Below are 19,163 nucleotides of genomic sequence, written 5' to 3' on the forward strand. Positions count from 1 at the left end.
GATTTATTGTCTCAGCTGAAGAGAACAGGTCGTCAAACATATCTTCTTTATGGTCAAATCTTGTCAATTTGGCCTGTTCTAGTGCAGTATAGGCAACTTTGTTTGGATCAAACTGCCTATTTGGGAGAGTCGCCAGAGTTAAGGATTGAATCTTTGTAGCTTCCTTTTCTGCATGTTTGAGATCATGCAAGGTATATACACCGCATCTCAAAGGAAAAGAGGGCCAGCCTTGCTTCTTATTTTTCTTGAGCGTTTGTGTAACACTCTCAGCAATGATTTGGTAAGAAATTTCCCTCGCCAGCAGTTTATCCGGTATGTATAAAGGGAGGACATGAGGTTTGGCTTGGCTACCGAAAACTCTTATGTAGGTAAATCTCTCCTCTCCAAACCATCTACCTATTGAGGTTAAATCAATTCCGGCTTGATAAGAAATCTTGGGAGCAGGTTTATCGAAAATGGAATAATAAATAGGCAACATAAAGCCATTACAGACTTGGTATAGATGATGTTTATAAGAAGATTTCCACAATTTCTGATGATATATATGAATAGGCGTGGGGTCTTGTGCAGTCCACCTCCAGCCGAGTACGGGGAATTCAGAGTTAAAACACAGGGTATCTAGAATATAGGCACTGTAGTAGAATGGGGGAATTACCCTTTCAGAAATACGGGTCTTGCTTCTAAACTCAAGCACAGCTGTTGCTAATTTGTCTGAGAGGATAGTGGCCCAATCCATAATTACACTGTTGCATGCTGCTTCCATTAGGGGAACCATTTCTATGGTAAAATTAGCAGAGTCATGTAATCCCCATAATCTACACATCATTATTCCAGCATAGCAATAAGGAGAAGCCAGAGAATCAACCGAGTACTTACCGGAAGATTCATGTTTGTGCTTGGCCGGATTTTGTCTCCAATCCCGGATGGGTTCGGATTCAACTTCGTTCTCGTTTGAGAATTTTTCCAGGAATGCCTTATTGTATATCTTCTCTGGCTCAGACAAATGATACATTTGCCTCAAATCATCAGCTTTGAACGATCCGAAAATTCTCCCGTCTCTGGTGCTGAAGGTTCTATCGAGGATTGGGATTTCTTCAATTGCCCACCGCACTACATCTGTGTATGGGAGAATTTGTTCCCTGGCTGCTATCCGGTGAAGGAATGAGTCGACTAAGTCCTTGAGAGTACCCTCAGATTTCCGAGTAGAATCTGCAGTAGCTTCTACTGTTGTCACTGCTGGTTCTTCGGCGTCAATCAGGTTGTAGGTACCTTGCCAAGTAACTCTGACGAGACCCGAACATGTAGTATCAGATATCAATCCCTTCTTTTTGTCCAAGACAACTTGTCCTGCAGCTGGCGCAGCGGTGCCTGTGGCCTTCTTGGATTTCTTCCCCATTTTGCTTGAGCTTTCTCCTTGGGATGAATTCTGCACAGAGGTGAAAATAAACGTAACATGGAGAATTGCAATGAAAACTTCAAAGTAATGAGCTATAGTGACTGATGCGTAATCAGGGATTAGCTTTTAAAATAGGCGCAGATATAATCCATGGGAGGATTTTAGGACTTACGATCACATTAAATGGCCGTTTAAAACCTGCCAATCTTAAATGCCCATTATATCATTATTCGGCCGAATGGCCCGCTTAAGCGTGCTATGGATATTTTGGCGGTTGGGCACAGGTGCATCATTGCTTAACAGATTAAGCTTTAAATATGTTTCGATCATAATATCCCTCCATTTAATGGCTTTTTGAAAACCGCGCTTTATCGCAATCGGCCATCGGGGAGAGCTTTAACCTCTTGTATTGACACCATTTAAAACCCCCGATCGCCGATAGCCGATATCACATTGCGTCAGAAGAATAGGGATTATATATGACATGGACAACATATCGCCGATTTGCCGATTACGATATCGCATCGCATCGGGCTGCATCGCCTGGGCGCCTTATTAATGTGCATAGGATATTGCCGATTGCCGATTGCGATATCGCATCGCATCAGGGTGAAAGGCTTGGGGTGCTTTAAGACTGCGTATAGAGTATCGCCGATAGCCGATAGCGATATCACATCGGCGGAAACCAATATGTCACTTATTTGTGTTCTTTATGTCATTGCGATATGCGATCTTGCGATCGCTTTATCGCAATGATAAAAGATTGTTTTATTTGATCAAAATGGGTTTTTCAAAAGGTTTTTTATATAATGTTTTCATTTGGTTATCGGACCTTTTTGAACAATACAATATTGATACCAATTAACTTCTAAAGGGACCCATTTCATATGATAATTTTGTAAATAGAAATGATATGAAATGGGGGGTTGTTGTAGAGCACAACAGGTTATAATAATGCACATGAGTATGGTTAAATAAAAAAACCTCCCGACAATAAATTTCACTTTTACTATATACAATGTTGGAGAGCTCTAAAACACAGTTGCCACTCTTTCCTCATGCAAGTGCCCTGACATTGGTGCTTCTCTTGCTCACCATCATTCTGTACCATGCTCAGTGCGTGGCTTTCCAATTTTCTCAAATGGTGGTGAAATTTGGTTTTCTCAATTACCCGTCAACAATACCTCCTCGATGAGCAAATGTCCGGGTAATGTTTATGTTTCTCACTAATTTAATTTTTTAGTGGATTAGAATTGCAAATTAGCTTAAAAAATCCATTGTTTTTTTTCCTATGCGGTGCACTCGATATGTTTGGCTCACATCGATAGTGGTGCACCGCAGTTCAGTGCGTGAACATAACACACCGCTATTATTATGGTGTGTTTTGTAAATGAAAACACACCGGGAAAACTATAAATTGTATGTTGCTGCGTACATTTTGAGGTTACGCCCGGTGCATTTATATTCATGAAATGCACCACAAAAATAATATTAAAAAATATAGCTTGGTGCATTTGATAACATGAACATACCATTTTGGTGCGAAAAGGTTATACGTGCGCACCAGTGCATAAGTGAGATGCATCGTGATGAAAATTTTAAATATGTGAACAAACACCAGTGTGTCATACGTATGTGTGCACCGATGTCGATGCAATTGTATTTCATAGTGTACCATAGTTGGTGCATTACTATTTTCCGAGCGCACCGTGGATTTTTTCATCATCTTCTTCTTCTTAATTTAAAGTTATGTTTCCATAATTATAAATACATTTTTCATTTAATTAAAAAAAATTGTATATTATGTATGAGGCTGATGAAATTTATATGTCAATCATGTAGCAGAGACATTAATAGATGGAGAAACAATAGGAGCATGAGAAAATAGCGGACCAATACAATGTTGTCCAGCCATGGGAGGCTAGAGAGAGGGAGAGGGATTTATACCCTCACCCTATTAGCATAGTGACCCAAGTGCTATTAAGGAATGTAGGCCTCCTCAAGTCCTATGAGGAGGCTACATCCCTGAAGGTGCACTCTGTCTTGTTGGTTGTTATGTAACTATCTCACAAAAAGATAGAAAAGATAGATCAACAACTTAAAAATCAGCCTCTTCGAGTGGGCAACCTCCTTTACATTACACAAATGAACAAATATTGGATGATACAAATGAAAATACCTCCTTTCTATATATAGGAGTAAGGGGGTCCCAATACAATCAAAGCCTACATAACAATAATATTGTAGGGGCACAACGATAACAATAATGGCTTCTATGGGGCATAATAATAACAACATGGGGACTATATGGGCACAATAATACAATAAGGGGGTTGCAATAATAACAATAAGGGGTTACACTAGTAGTATAGGGACCTAACATGCCCCTCTCCTTTAAAAAGTGTTGTCCTTAATGCTTGAGTACTTCTGTATGCTTCTGTTTAAAATTCTTATCCTCCCATGTGGAATCTTCAGCGGGTAAGTTCTTCCACTTGATGAGATACTCTAAAATTAATCAATTTCGTAGCTGTCGATTTCTTTTTTTTGTGATTTATTCCGATTCTAATATGATTTTTCCTTCCTCACCAAGTTCTGGCAATATTGTTTGAACTAGGATCTTCTCACCTATAACCTTTTTAAACATGAAACATGGAAAACTGGGTGCACTCGGGAAGATGCAGGAAGCTCCAATTTGTATGCCATAGTACCAATATTTTGTAACACCTTGTACAAACCATAATACTTTGGTGATAATTTATTATCCTTCTTATCTTTCTTGAGGGATATTTTTTGTATGGTTGTAGTTGTAGAAATACCCAGTCACCTACATCAAAACTTCTTTCGCTGCGATGTTGATCTGCCTGTTGCTTCATTCTATTATGTGCCAAAGTGAGGTTATCCTTCAAGAGTTTGGGAATTTTTTGTTGATGATCGATGTGATCTTCCACTGCTTGAACCTTAGAATTTTCTTTTAAATATTATGTGATGGACGATGGCTGATATCCATAAAGTGCCATAAACGGGGTGATTTTTGGTACAGTATGGAAGGAATTGTTATACCACCATTTAGGCAAAGGAAACCACTTGAACCATTGTGTTTGTTTATCAGATACAAAGCAACAAAGATATCCTTCCAAACATTTGTTCACTATCTCAGTTTTCCCATCAGATTGAGGATGATAACATGAGCTATGAGCTAACTGATTACCCAAATATTCCACCTCTTGTACTCCAAAGAAACATTTGGAGCTTTTTGCATATAATTGTTTCCCCTCCAATATTTTGAGCACCATGTCAACATGTTGAACATGATCCTTCCAAGACTTGTTGTAGATTAGTATATCATCAAAAAATACTAACACAAATTTTCTAAGGAAGGGTTTGAAAATGATATTCATCAAACCTTGAAATGTAGAAGGTGCATTGGTAAGGCCAAAATGCATTACCAAAAATTCATAATGACCCTCATGATTACTAAATATTTTTTTTGGAATTTATTCAGTCTTCATTCTGATTCGATGATATCCTGAATGAAGATCCAACTTGGTAAAGTAAATTTCTCCATATAATTCATCCAATAATTCATCAATGATAGGAAAGGGAAATTTATTCTTAATAGTAAGCTTGTTGAGCTCCCTATAATCTGGACACATGTGCCATGATCCATCCTTCTTGTGTACCAATACCACTAGAGCAGAGAAATAACTTTGACTAGGTTGAATTATACCAACCTCTAACATTTCTGCAACCATATGTTCAATTTCACTCTTTTGGGCATATGGATATCTGTACGCCCTAATGTTTGGGGGAACACTTCCTGGAATCAAATGAATAGCATTATCATGATCACGAATAGGTGGGAGGCCTTTGGAAGTCTCAAATACCTTGGAATGATTGTCCAAAACGTTTTGGATATTTGGAGAAATAGATGATTTCGATGTGGGAACCTTTAGTGAACATAATTATGCAATTACGCCTTGTTGTTCTTTCCTTAGAATATTTTTCATGCTGTTAGAGTTGATTATCTTTCCCGGTTTCCTTGTGATACCCCTTAATTCAACTTCCTTTCCTTCCCCAAAAAATTCAAGAAAAGTTCTCGAAAATTAAAAGTTATCGTACCCAAAGATTGTAGCCATTAGAATCCTAGTAAAACATCTGCACCACCCATTGGAATGGAATGAATTGGACAATTTAAGACATATTCTCCCATGGATAGCTTCATATTATGGCACTTTTGAGAGCAATTTATGGTTCCTCCATTTGCAAGCATTACTTGACGCTCTGGTGCTGGATAGAGGAAGCATTCAATTCCTTGGCTATCTTACAATGAATAAAATTATGGGTACTACCTGAATCAATCAACAATATTAACTTTTTCTTCTTGATATGATCTTCTATTTTGAGAGTTTGAGGAGTGGTAATTCCTGTCAATGCATTACAAGATATAGTCAGATTCATTTCTTCTTTCTCTGGGATTGGTTCAATTTTTGGAAGTCCTCAATGTGCTCTGCCATTGAACCCTTTTTTTTGAGATTTATCAATTGGCTAAAGGAGGTGTTTCTATTTGTATCCTCATAATGAGCTATTATTTCCTCTGTGAAAATTGACCAGGTGACAAGTTGTTTATGAGAACAAATCCCTCTATACCATACAAACTGATTCGGTTTTAAATATAAAGATGCACTATGTACCTTTTGTGTATTTTGCACATTATGTAGACCAAAATATTTCTCCATCTATTGTAGCCATGTTACGAGATCCTTGCCATCAAAATTCCTCATATCTATATTTGGAATATACTGGATCTTCAATCTAACATTAGATTCTATTAAATCATGATTAACATTACTTTTGTTCTCATCATGAGTTTCCTCTACTACCTTTTCACCATTAGGAGGCCTTTCTTGTAGCACCTTTTTTCCCAGTTTCCTTTAAACCTTCCATGTCTTTCTTCAAATCATCCATGCCTTTCTTCCAATATTCTTCCATACCATTGATCAAATTCCATGGCATAGATAAAAATATTTATCTTAGCTTCGATCGTATTCTTCAAATCATCCATCCAATTTTGATTACTAGGTGTTTCTATTTTCTTGATTCGAGTCATTCTTTTTCTTTCTTTTAGGATCTCGATCTTGAATATGTTGTATCTATGAAAGTTCAGATCTCCAAGGTCTGGAATTTCAACCTGTGGTAGCCCCTTGCGTCCTCCTTCCAATGCCACAAGTTTGATCAAAATTGGATTCTCCAAGAAAGAGTTATGCCCAATCTCCCAAGATGTCTTGATTATATACTTTTTCAGTAGAGAAACTTGTACGAAGTGCCACATGTCTCTATTTTGACCTTCGGACTTGAAAACAATACAAATAGAAGTAAAATCTGTCCTATTTCTGTAACTTTTGATGAAATTTGAATCTGATGCTCAGAGAGAAATTTATGACGATTTTCCCAAGGTCACCTATTTGGGATGTAATTCGGGAGCCTGCAAAAACCCTAAATTTCTTGGACCATATCTCCACAAATATAGTGAAACAACATATGAAATTCATGCCCGAGATTCACCAAGATTTCATGTCAAATGGGTTTTAATTTCAGAGTATGAAACTTTGTAGAAACAAAATTATATCGAAAATTCCATGATGACCTGTTTGAGATGGAATTATGGAGCTTGCAAAAACCCTAACTTCATGAGATCATATCTTCGAAAATATAGCGAGACAATATCTAAAATTCTTCCTCGAGGTTCAGAACGATTTTGGATCAAATGGGTTATTTTTTTTAGCTTCTGAAACTTCATAGAGAAAAGTTATAGCTAAAATGCCATGATGGCCTGTTTGGAGCAGTGAAACCCTAGAATCCAAAGCTCCAATACAAAATGTTATGTAACCAGCTCACAAAAATATAGAAAAGATAGATCAACGACTTAAAAATCAACCTCTTCAAGGGGGAAACCTCCTTTACATTACACAAATGAAAAATATTGGATGATAAAAATGACAAGACTTCCTTTCTATATATAGGAGTCTAAGGGGTCCCAATACAATCAGAGCCTACATAACAATAATATTATAGGGGCACAACAATAACAATAGTGGCTTCTATGGGGCATAATAATAACAACATGGGGACTATATGGGCACAATAATACAATAAGGGGGTTGCAATAATAACAATAAGGGGTTACACTAGTAGTATAGGGACCTAACATTGACACATCTGATCCGTTGGTGGAGTGTCCAGGAGCAGGGTTTCCATGCCGGTTCAGAGGCGTGGTATAGGCCCTCTGAGGAGGAAATATACCTTATCACTGGCCTATCTGGGAGAGGGAAGGCTTTTACCCGGTTCCCTAATGTCCTCCATGGGGTTTCAAAAATTTCAAATTGCCTACTCTCAAAGATATGTTGGGCCTCGTGTAGTCTGTCCAATAGATTTTCAAGTGCGTGGTGGAAAGCTACGCATTTCTTCTTTTGTTGCACAGGAGGTTAGGTGCCTATCGTTATTAGTCACCACCATTTCACACTTTAGTAGTGATGGGAAACACATTAGTTTAGCTCTTTTGTACTATGTCAATTATTTCATTCAGGCACCACGATGTATCAGATTATCTGCAATTTTTTAAGGTAGTTTTGTACGACTTTAGATAGATATCATGTGATGATACATGGGAGGGTGTTGACGGTGTTGGACCCGCTAAAATTCAGGGGATCACCCCTGTATGAATTCCCAACTAGAGCTCACACCATTTGGTGTGGGAATCCCATCCGGTATGATGGTCTGGTTGCCATTATATTAAATGTTTTCCTTAGCTCTTTCTTGTCAGCACAGGAGAGTGGTCTACTTTGTCTTCGAGTAGTGAGGTTTGCATGCCTGGTGTTTGATAGTGTTACTTGTGTCAAGGTTCTTTCATCAAAGAGAGAAAGGGTGGGAGTGAGTCCTAAGTTGGATGGGAGGAAACCCAACTCCTTTAGGAACACACAACACAATAGGACGTGCATAGCTTCTGGAGGAGGAATCCACACGGATGTGGCAGTCACAACACACGAGGTAAGATAGCACGTACAACGTTCAACGGGAAATCTGTGCGAGTGTGACGGTCGTTATAACAAGTTTACGTGAAAGGTTCTGTATGATGTCCAAGAGGTAGCCAACACGAGCAGGACAACGTTAACAACTTATACAACACAATTTCATTAATATATATGTATTAGAAGAGTTGAATGAATCCAAGTGTTAAACACAGGTTAAAGAAACATGCATTACAAGTGTTGAATACGAATCTTATAAACAGTTACACACATGTGTGAAAACATGCTCGCCTGTTAGCAGGGTTATGAATTAAGCATAAGTTACAAGATACATCGATACACCATACAACACTAACCCCATATGTGGGGCGTTGGAGCCACTACTTACTCCTCAAAGAAAATATTACACACTTTCAAGGCTATATGGGAGGAGCCAAGGTGAAAAGTCCTTTGCATGTACAAATGAGGGGTATTTATAGCCAAGGGTGAAACTAACCCTTGTGATTGTTAGACTTCCCTCATTACTATTCGACTTCCATGACCTTGCAATTTTACATGACTCTTCATATGACAAGTGGGTCTCTTGGACTTCCACATTACATTACATTGATCAACAATGTGGCCCACAATAGCGATGTAGACGACATGACTCATGACGAGACTCGACATGACAGTGTTGATACATTCATGCTGATGTTGGTGTGCATGTCGAGATTTAGTGATGTTGGGTGATGGATGTCCTCGTGGTGTGTCTCATCTTCGCCTCCGCATGGCAAGGTGCACGGAGTCTTTGATGGTTGTTGGGTTTTCTTGATGTTGCATTCACACGTTTCTCCTTGCTTGTATGTTCACATACTTGATAGGTTAGTCTGTTTGCGAAAAGTGTATGTTTGTCCGTCTGTTCGTCCACGAACACATCTTCGCATGTTCATTCTTCCGTCCATCTGCGAACACATCTTCGCATGTTTGTCTGTTTGCGAACACATCTCTTTGCATGCATCATTTGTTCTTCCATTTGCGAACATGTCCTCTTGCATGTACTCCCCTTGTTCATCCCATCCGTCGTTGCGCCATGTTTGTTTGTGTACCTGTATCTGCAGTCACTCATGACAAGATGACATCAAATCCATAAATCTCCTAGTCTACCATGATGCATGATCGTTTTGGATGCAAGTGATCGGGAGAGAAAACAAGGTTACAAAACTATGTGAGGCAAGTTTCGAGTTGGTATGGAGGCTCTGGGCACTGCTGGTGAAAACTATGCAGAAGTCACTCGAAGATGGTGATGGGAAATTTCGATCGATAATGACTGTCCGTAGGATCTGGCTCGGATGGAGGAAAAATCTACGCAAATTTTGGGAGGAGTAGTCCAGGCTGCAGGAAGGCTAGGTAGATAAAATCTGTGAAATTTTTGGTGGGAGCGGGTAGTGGGAGATTGGCAACAAAAGCTACACAGTTCCTGGAGGGAGCTGGCAGCGGGTTGTGGGAGCTTGGCAGCAAAAACTGCGCAATTCCTAGAGGGAGCTGGCAGCGGGTTGCTCGGAGTTGTTAGCGGGAAAAATTGCGCTGATGCTGGGAGGCTAGCCTCCTGACCACCTCTTCGAAGTTTCTGAGCTGAGAAGACCGTTGGGCTGGAGAGGGCTTGCTCATGAAATCTGCGCAGTTTTTTGGGTGATTAGCCGACCGACTTCTTGGTGGGTTGGCTGGGAAAACTGTGCAATTTTCTAAGGGAGACATGTACAAGCATTGAGTGTTTATCTGACCTGTCTGTGCAATTTTCTCAGTCAACGAACCAGGCATGGTCTGCAGCCTCTGCACAAGTTTTGAGGGGAGTCACTCTCGGGGTGACTGCCAGGTTGAACTCTTTGGTTGACCAGCAGGAGGGTTGATTGATCAGCTTGTGGGCAGCGCAACTTGAAATGACTTGCTTGGTGCTTTTGCGCTATCTGGGTGATAATCAATTGAGTCGATGGCAGGGTGAAGGTATAACTGCTAGACGGTGATCTGGTTGTCATAATTTCAGCAAAACGACTAAGTGTGTGAGCAAGTGAAAAGGTGCATATATGAACTTGCAAACACATACTTACATGACTTGACGACAAGACGTATCAAACCATCCTTACACACATGCTCAACATGAATGACCAACAGTGCAAGTTGACAAGTGCGACGCTATTGATTGATCATTGGACGACCACGAGGATGCTTGCACGATAGTGCATACGACTCCATGTGTGAGTGCAAAAAATGTTTACATAGCGAATCATAACATGTACACACGAAGCAGAGATTTTGTGTATGACCAGAACATGGTTGCAAGCATGACATCGTTACCAACATGCAAAAGTTGCCCAATGAACGGTTAAGAAAGGTGGGTGCAAAGACTCACACGGGCCCACGGAGTGAGCCCGAGTGCGTGAAAATATCAAGTAAAACTCTCAAAGGAGGCTCTTAAATTGGATGCGGGCCAAAATTTTGGAGGGTGTTGTAGCCACTACAACACTTGGTGACACACGTAGAAATCCAGCTTCTTTATTTTGGTTCACTGACAGCATAGGGCCTCGGTCCTTTGGGGAGTATTGAATCATTGTGCGGGTTACTTCAGCTTCCCCACTTACCCCATGGACAGATATGGTTCACCTTTTTCCAACTCAGTCAAACACAACAAAAGTTCAACTTGATCATAATGTTTCGAAATTAGGAAGGCTATTTTGGCTCGTGAGTTGAAGATTTTTAGAGTATAAGTTTTCATCTCTGGTGTTTCTCCAGTGCCAGCAGGCCTGGATAGTACCCCCGTGGAGTCACACAGGAACACACGCATTGCTCCACTACCAGTGAGCCTGGTCAGTACCCCGGTGGAGTTGCATGCTTCACCTCTCTATGCAGGAAGTGTTTCTCTTCTTTCGCCTTTGTATTTTAAGAGGACTATGCATAGGAACTTATTTATTTTTGGGGTAGAAGAGGGATCTTGACTTATTGAGAGCATAAGAGGTTCTTTGTTCAGAGAAACATGTAATACCTCTGACATAGGTTTTCTCATTTAGATTTCCCCCTTCTTCGTTTCTACTCGTTGGATGAGCTTGAACACACAGAGCAAAAGGCTGAGTACAGGCATGGGGCTTCCCAGTGTGGACACAGGTTCATGGTTGGACCAAATCTCCCCTTGCAGACGGATCATATTTTCCATCAAGACTTCATCGACTGAAGGTTATAACCAAGCACAAAGAAGACAGACACAAGATTGGCCAAGTGCTGCAGTGTCACAAGTCTCTTCATATCTCAACCACATACTCATTCAAAATCCAGAACTCAGTAGATGGCAACACTTATTTCTGAAAAACAAAAATAGTAAGGTATCAATCAAACCAAACAAAACAAAAACAAAAATAGCAAGCAAGACAAACAACGTGAAAACAATAAGCAACAAGTGGACAACGTACATGGCGTGAGGCGCGGCCTGACCTACTGAAAGCAGTGTTTGAGATCTTGGCCGTTGACAGGAAGGTTGTCAATCCTCCCATCAAGTGATTGCAGATGGTATGTGTGTGGGCCAAGCTTCTCATGGACTGTGTATGGACCAATCCACAGGGACTGGAACTTTGTATGCTTGCCTTTGTCTTCATGGGATTTATCCCATTTCAAGACAAATTCACCAACATCAAAGTTAGGTTTCCCTGCAAACTTCTTACCAAACCATCTCTTGATACGGTTCTGGTGGAGTGTAAATTTTTCTTTTTCTTTCATCCTTTCTTCCTGAAGCTTGCGGAGTGTATCCATCCTATGCTGAACTAGCTGGCAAGGCTTGCCTTGGGATTCTTGAGATAGCTGAAGTGCAGGCAAGTAGATATTGGGTGGTAGGATGGCCTCTTTACCATAGACCAGGAAGTACAGTGAGGTATTCAGAGAGGGTTTGGGTGTTACGTGGTCAGCCCATAATGCATTCGTTAGGGTGGAATACGAGTTGTGCTACTTAGAGTAAATGGTCTTTTTGATTATCCAGATAAGGTTTTTTTTTGTGGGTTCCGCGAGACCATTTCCCTGCGGATAGTAGTTGGATGAGCGTTTCACCAAATACCATTTTGTAATGAAAAATCATAAAGTTTCAAAGATGAAAAGTACATTGCATTATAAAAAACAAGTGATACCAGAATGCCAAAGTGTGAGATGATGTTATGTAAGAGGAAGCTGATGACCTCCTGATCGTTCACTTGCTTGAGTGGAACTGCTTCTTTCCACCGCGTGAAGTAATCAGTTGCTATCAGAATGTAGTGGTGTTGTTTTGATGAATGTGGGAAAATTATCCCAATGATGTCCAGGTCCCATTTTTGGAATGGTTCGGTCACTGCAATAGGGTGCAGTGGGGTTGCTGACCTTCGTGTCGTGCCAGTGCATCACTAACAGATCGGGCACTTGCAGGCGTAAGCGTGTGCATCCTTGAATAATGTGGGCTAGTAAAAAATGGCTCGCATAACTTTGTGTTCAGTGGTGTTTCCCGTAAAGTGACCCTCGATGGGTTTGTCATGCAGATCTTGTAGTACCTTCTCTGATTCATGTGCCTCCAAGCACCTGAGAAAAACTTTGTTGCTGTGCTTCCTGTAAAGCACTCTGTGCATCGACTGATATGCTAAAGCTTTGAGGTGAAAATCCCTCTTTTGTCTGATGGAAAAGTGGGAGGGTACGATTACGTGCTCAAGGTACTGGCACACATCTATGTACCAAGGGTTTTTATCTTCAGTGGGTGTTTCTCGCACTACATCATACATTTCAACTTCTTGCTCCCAGCCATCGAGCTCTGCTTCCTCTTCCTACACGTGTACTACTTCACCTACGAGTTTGCAGAGCCCATGACCTTTGACTGTGTGAACTGGCTTGATGTCAAGATCATATTATTGCAATCCTGCCATCCAATTCGCAGGTCGTTCACCCATTTCTTTTTATACAAGCAGTGTGTAGACTAATAGGTGAGGGATGTAGACTATGCAGTGGCTCTTCAACCAGTAGGGTCTGAAGTGTTTCACCACCTTGTAAACTACATATGCTTGTTTTTAAATGATATTGGGTTGTGTTATATTCTTTCCATGACTAACCTATGTAGTGAACTGGGGGGTTAGAGGGGGGCGGAGTGCCCCCTTCTTTGTGCCGATTGCATAGTGCCGCCCCCCTTGTCTAGGGGGTTTGAGGGGTGCGGGTAGCCCCCCTCTATGGGGTTCGGGGCAACGCCCCGGGAAATTTTTTTTTGGACCCTATATTAGGTTGGGCAGACCTACCTATGGTTTTCGGTCCATGGTTTTGGACGCGATGGTTTTCAGTCCATGGTATTGGATGCTTCGGCATGTATAAATATGTATTGTAACATAGAAAGGAATATAATGAAAAATTAAGCTGGTAGTCTCGGTTTTGGGATCCAGGGGAAAATCTCTGTGTATATGTGTTTTATGTGTTATGCTCTCGCATTGTTTATTTTATGTGTTTTAGAATTCGTATGCAGGTAATTTCTGTACGGGGTTAAAACCTACATTTGGTAGCAGAGCTGTTTTGGCTTCAAAGGGACGCCTTTGTTGCTGAGGGGTTTCACTTGGGCCTGTCGTAGACCCTGTTCAGTGGGAGATCTACGGGATCGATTCTGGTGGTGAAAGAAGATGGCGAGTAGTGGAAAGATAGAGATCGATAAATTTAATGGTTAGAGTTTTGAGTTGTGGAAACTCAAGATGGAGGATCTGTTGGTGGATAAAGATCAGTGGATCGCAGTAGATCCAGGTACTAAACCAATGGGAGTGTCCGATGAAGAATGGAAGAAGTTTGATCGAAAGGCTAAGAGCACAATACGATTGTGGTAGTTGAGTTCAGGTCCCTTCATGCTTGTGCTCATGAAGGAGATGGGATGTTCGTCGTTCATCTCATCCTTCTGAGTGAGTACTGCAGTGAGCGAGTTATAGGAGGCGAAGATGTATAACAAGAAGTCATTTTTGAAGTCTGGGATGTAGAGTGTAGGTGCTTATGCAATAGTCTACTTGATATGGTTGAATGCATACTTTTCCCTCTTTCCCTAGTTGTAGACTGCATCCTTCTTGGTCGTGTCTTGCATGGGTTTGACTCTCTGCGCATAATTCGAGATGAACTTTCGAAGGAAGTTTATCTTGCCCAAGAAGGAATGAATCACTTTCTTGTTGGCTAGGTGAGGGATCTATGTGATAATATGGACCTGGTTCAGATCAACCTTGATCCCGCTTTTGGAAACGATGTGTCCAAGAGGGTTCCCCTCAGACACTGTGAATATGCTCTTTTTGGATTCAAGGAAATCCCGTATTTTCGGCATTGCTCAAAATTTTTCTTCAGATGGTGTATGTGGTCCTCATGTTTCCTTGAGAACACAGTCACATCATCGAGGTATACCACTACACTCTGTTCGATGAGTCCACAGAAGGCGATGTCCATGGCACACTGAAAGGTTGCACCTGCATTCACAAGCCCAAATGACATTCGTCTGTATGCGAACGTACCCCACTTGGTACGGAAGGCAATTTTGAGTCTGTTAGGCTCTTCTTTTAGAACCTAATTGTATCCTAAGAAACCGTCAAGTAAGGAAAACATATGTGCCCTAGATACTATTTGCAGAATGTGGTCCATAGACGGCATGGGGTAGTTGTCTTTGTCTGAAGCGCAATTCAAATTCCGGAAATCAACACACAAGTGAATTTCCTCAGACTTCTTGCGTACAGGAACAAGGTTTGAAACCTAAGTAGAATGATGAACTTTGTATATGATCTGTGCATCCAACAACTTGGTGAGCTCTTTCTGTATGAGGGGTTCAAGTGACGGATGTAATTTTCTCAGCTTCTGCTGATATGGCTTGACCCCTTATTTGATTGGAATTATGTGTTGGATTATTCACATGTCATAAGTTTTCAAATCATCGTACATCCATGCAAACACATCCCGATACTGTTTGAACAAGCGAACAAAGGATTGACACTCTTACTGTGTGCAACACATACCAAGATTGACAAACTTCAGATCTTGTTCTGTTCCCGAGTTGATCAACTCGTGCATCATGGTGTAACTATGGGTTTTTCTGTTCCTCGACCCCTGAAAGCATTCGCGAGTCATAAATATTTTCCAATGATGCCACTCCCTTTGGGATGAGGTGGCCTTTCTTGCTACCAACTTCTGCTTTCAAAGATCATTCGTGCTTGTCTTCGTCTATCACTGCATCTTTGAAGGTGTCAGCATTGGCCATGAAATGCAGTATCTGTTGATCATCATCAAACATGAGTAAGTTAGTTATGTTATCTAGGATAGATGGTCGATATAAAATTTCAATAGTAAATCTATCCCTAATCGGTGAAATCCTAGAGGCTGTGTTTGCCACAACATTGGTAGTTGCATTACGCGTACGTGGTACATCAGTGATGTTAAATGCTTAGACGTTAGAGATCAATGACCATACCTCTTGCTGGTAACTTTTGAGATGTGGTGATAAATAGTGAATGGTGTTACGTACCTGTTGTACCACTATCTCTGAATCACCTACCACTTTGAGCGTGACCATGTTGAGGCTAATGGATTTCTTCAAGCCCAACATGAGTGCTTCATACTTAGAAACGTTTTTTGTACAATCTAACTCCATGTGACTCGAAATGACATGTTTCATGTAGTTTGGGTCGATAAAAACACACCCGGCTCCTGATCTATCCTGTGTCTTTGATTCGTCGAAATACATGGTCCACAACTCGTTTGTACATAGACCATTCGACGCGCTTGTACTACTGCTACTATTGGTACAATGTAATGTACATGCTTCATTCCCATCAGTTAGGCAAGGAAGGAGACCCAACTGCATGTTTGGTGGGGTTGGGTCTAGCCGTGCAGGATAACACCCTAGCGTTGTTTCAAGGAGGCAGTTCCCAAACATGAGTTCTGCGAAGGCCAACAGTTCATTTTAGCCATTAATGGAAGTCATATTGTGCCTCATATACCTCTCAGATAACACCTGTATTTGATTGCTTTTACCCTTGTATGGAAGCCACATGTGTGACTAGTCTGTAGAAAAATATTCGTTCAGCTTGTTGGACTAGTCTCTGCTGAGTAGTAAGCCATATGCTCCCGGTATGTCCACAAAAAAATGTTGATGCATTGGTGGACTCAACCATCGTGAGATATTCGGATGATCACATCTCGAAGTTCACCAATGGATGGTACAAATGTTCGATTAAGTTGGATGATTTGTGAGGATGTCTTGCAGCTCCATCGTGCATTGATCTTTTTAGCAATGGAGAGCGACATGACATTGGCTGTCACACCAGAATCAACGAAGCAGTTGTGAAAATTACAGTTGAAGATTTCAAATGAGAGTAGGAATGAAGGGAAACCTGAGTTTTCTTCTTCCATCTGGAGTGTGTTTAGCATAGTTGAAAGAGATCCGGGAGGTGTGCTTTCTCCCTTGCTGGTTGAGGCTGCGTTGTTTGTTGTTGTCTGTCCCATTGCGCACAACAAGATGTCCCGCTGACTCTGGATCTTAACTAACTCAAAAAAAATGATGTTCACACGAGTTTTCTTCATGTCATCCACAATGTTGTAATCCAGAAGGGCTAGTCTCACTGAGGTGTCCGGGGTAAGATAGGTGACTATGTTGTCTGACAGAGTATTCTGTAGTTTGCTGCTCATGGACGTACTCTTTTCCGCCACTGACTTCCCAGACTTGCTTTTCATTTTTTTCTTTGGGACAGCTAGTGGATCAACCTTCCTCATCAACAATGTCATCTTTTCTTGCATTTCCACAACTGTAGGGGGAGCCCCCTTACTCTTGAGATTGTAACCGTCATTTTTCTTTTGGGGCTGTTTCTCAGTGTTCATCTTTAGTGTGGCTTGCGAGCACTAATACATGTTTACCACACACCCAGAACTTGATGCCTCATCGCGTGAAACATCTTCGTCATTATCTGTATCTCTTGACTGTTCCTGCATACTATTGTCCATGTCGAATGTGTGACTGCATACTGAGTCTGCAACTTGCTTCCAGTCTGAACAATTTTTTTTTGGGTGACCATCTTCATGAAATGAACAGAATTCAGGGTTCGCACACCGTTCGAGTTGGAACATAGATCTTTGCACAGTTTTCATCGGAAGACAGTTGCTGCATGATGACATGCTTCCTTGTCTCTGTTTGGGCGGATGGTTTCTTGCAGACGTGTCTGTTTTCCGTTGTTTAAGCTCAGACACTTCTGATGTCAAGTTCTTGACGAGGCAAGTGAGGGTTTCAATATCACTTGTTTCCTTGTCTCTACCTCTGCTCGTCACTGCCTAGGACTTCCTGCTCACATCCCTAGAGTCCTTTACTGGTTCATTATCCTTGATGACTCTGATTGCGTGCACGTATTTCTCAACAACAATTGCCTCTTCACAGTTTTCTAGTAACGTTGGTTTCGCAACCCACTTGACAAACTGCACAATGTTGGTCGGCAGTGCGGACGTGTAGTAGTCGACAGTGATGGAGTAATGAGGTTTCATGTCGGCTACAAACTTGTTCAATATGCGTAGAAACTTCTGATTGAAGTATTTTACCCTTTCTTTCCCCTCCATCTTCAGGCTTCCCAATTCTTTGAGTAACACGGCTGGGGTCTTGTCATCAACAATTTTTTCTAGAAACATGCGTTTGAACACACCCCAGTTCTGTATGGAGTTGGCTGGAAGGATGTGATACCATGCAGCTACGTGACCATCTAATATACATGGAAACAATCTACATGCTACGTCATCGTATCGTACCTCAAGGGTCTGCATCTGCATGTAGAAGTTGTCCAGATGGTATTCTGCCTTCACTACGCTGTCAGGGTTGAAGTTGATGCTCATTCTCTCTGTTCGCTTTGGAATATTGTGGAAAGAACCCAGGAGATCCAATGGTCCCTGAGTCATCCATTCTAGTTTTTGGTCAGCCATCTCTTCTTCTTCTTCTTCCTCCTCCTCTTCTTCAAAATCTGACGATTTCGGATCTGAGTCTGTTGCTTCATCTCCACCTCCGCCTTCTCCGCTGCCTTCCCCTCTGCCTATTGTACTGGATTCTGAGCCCAAGATTACGAGGGTGTCTCTTTATCCCTGTAGGAAGATCAGAGGCTCCTCTTCATCTTCAACAACTTCTTCCAGACCTTCGAGTGTGGCAAGAATTGCTTCTTCCACTAATGATACAACAACGCCTATGGGAGTGGTGTTTGGCTTCATTGATGTGTATGGAAGATGTTGTATTCCTGGGATCAGTTCTACTGCTTTCGCGAATTGACGGGTGATGGGGCAGCAGAGCGAAGGTGGTGATATGGAATTTCGTGTTTAGTCCTAGGAGGTGAGGAGTAACCAACTGTAGATTCGCGCATAGGTGAAAGGGAGTGCAAGTTACTGCCTTGATCAGATGGTTGCTGAGTGATTTTGAGAGGACGTTCAGCCATAAACGACTGGCTGCCCTCCTTCTAGCTCCATGAATGTTGACGGTGCTGGACCTGCCAACATTTAGGGGATCACCCCGTATGAAGTCCCAACTAGACCTCACATTGTTTGGTGTGGGAGTCCCATCTGGTATGTTGGCCCAGTTTCCATTATCTTAAATGTTTGCCTTATCTCTTGCTTGTTAGCATAGGAGAGTGGTCTGCTTTGTCTTCGAGTAGTGAGGTTTGCGTGCCTAGTGATTGATAGTGTTACTTGTGTCAAGGTTCTTTCACCGAAGAGAGAAAGTGAGGGAGTGAGTCCTAAGTCGG

Source organism: Pinus tabuliformis, chromosome 5_1 (genome assembly GCF_031772625.1).
Source record: "Pinus tabuliformis cultivar Carrire ecotype Pingquan chromosome 5_1, CPIR1, whole genome shotgun sequence".
NCBI classification, from domain to species: Eukaryota; Viridiplantae; Streptophyta; class Pinopsida; order Pinales; family Pinaceae; genus Pinus; species Pinus tabuliformis.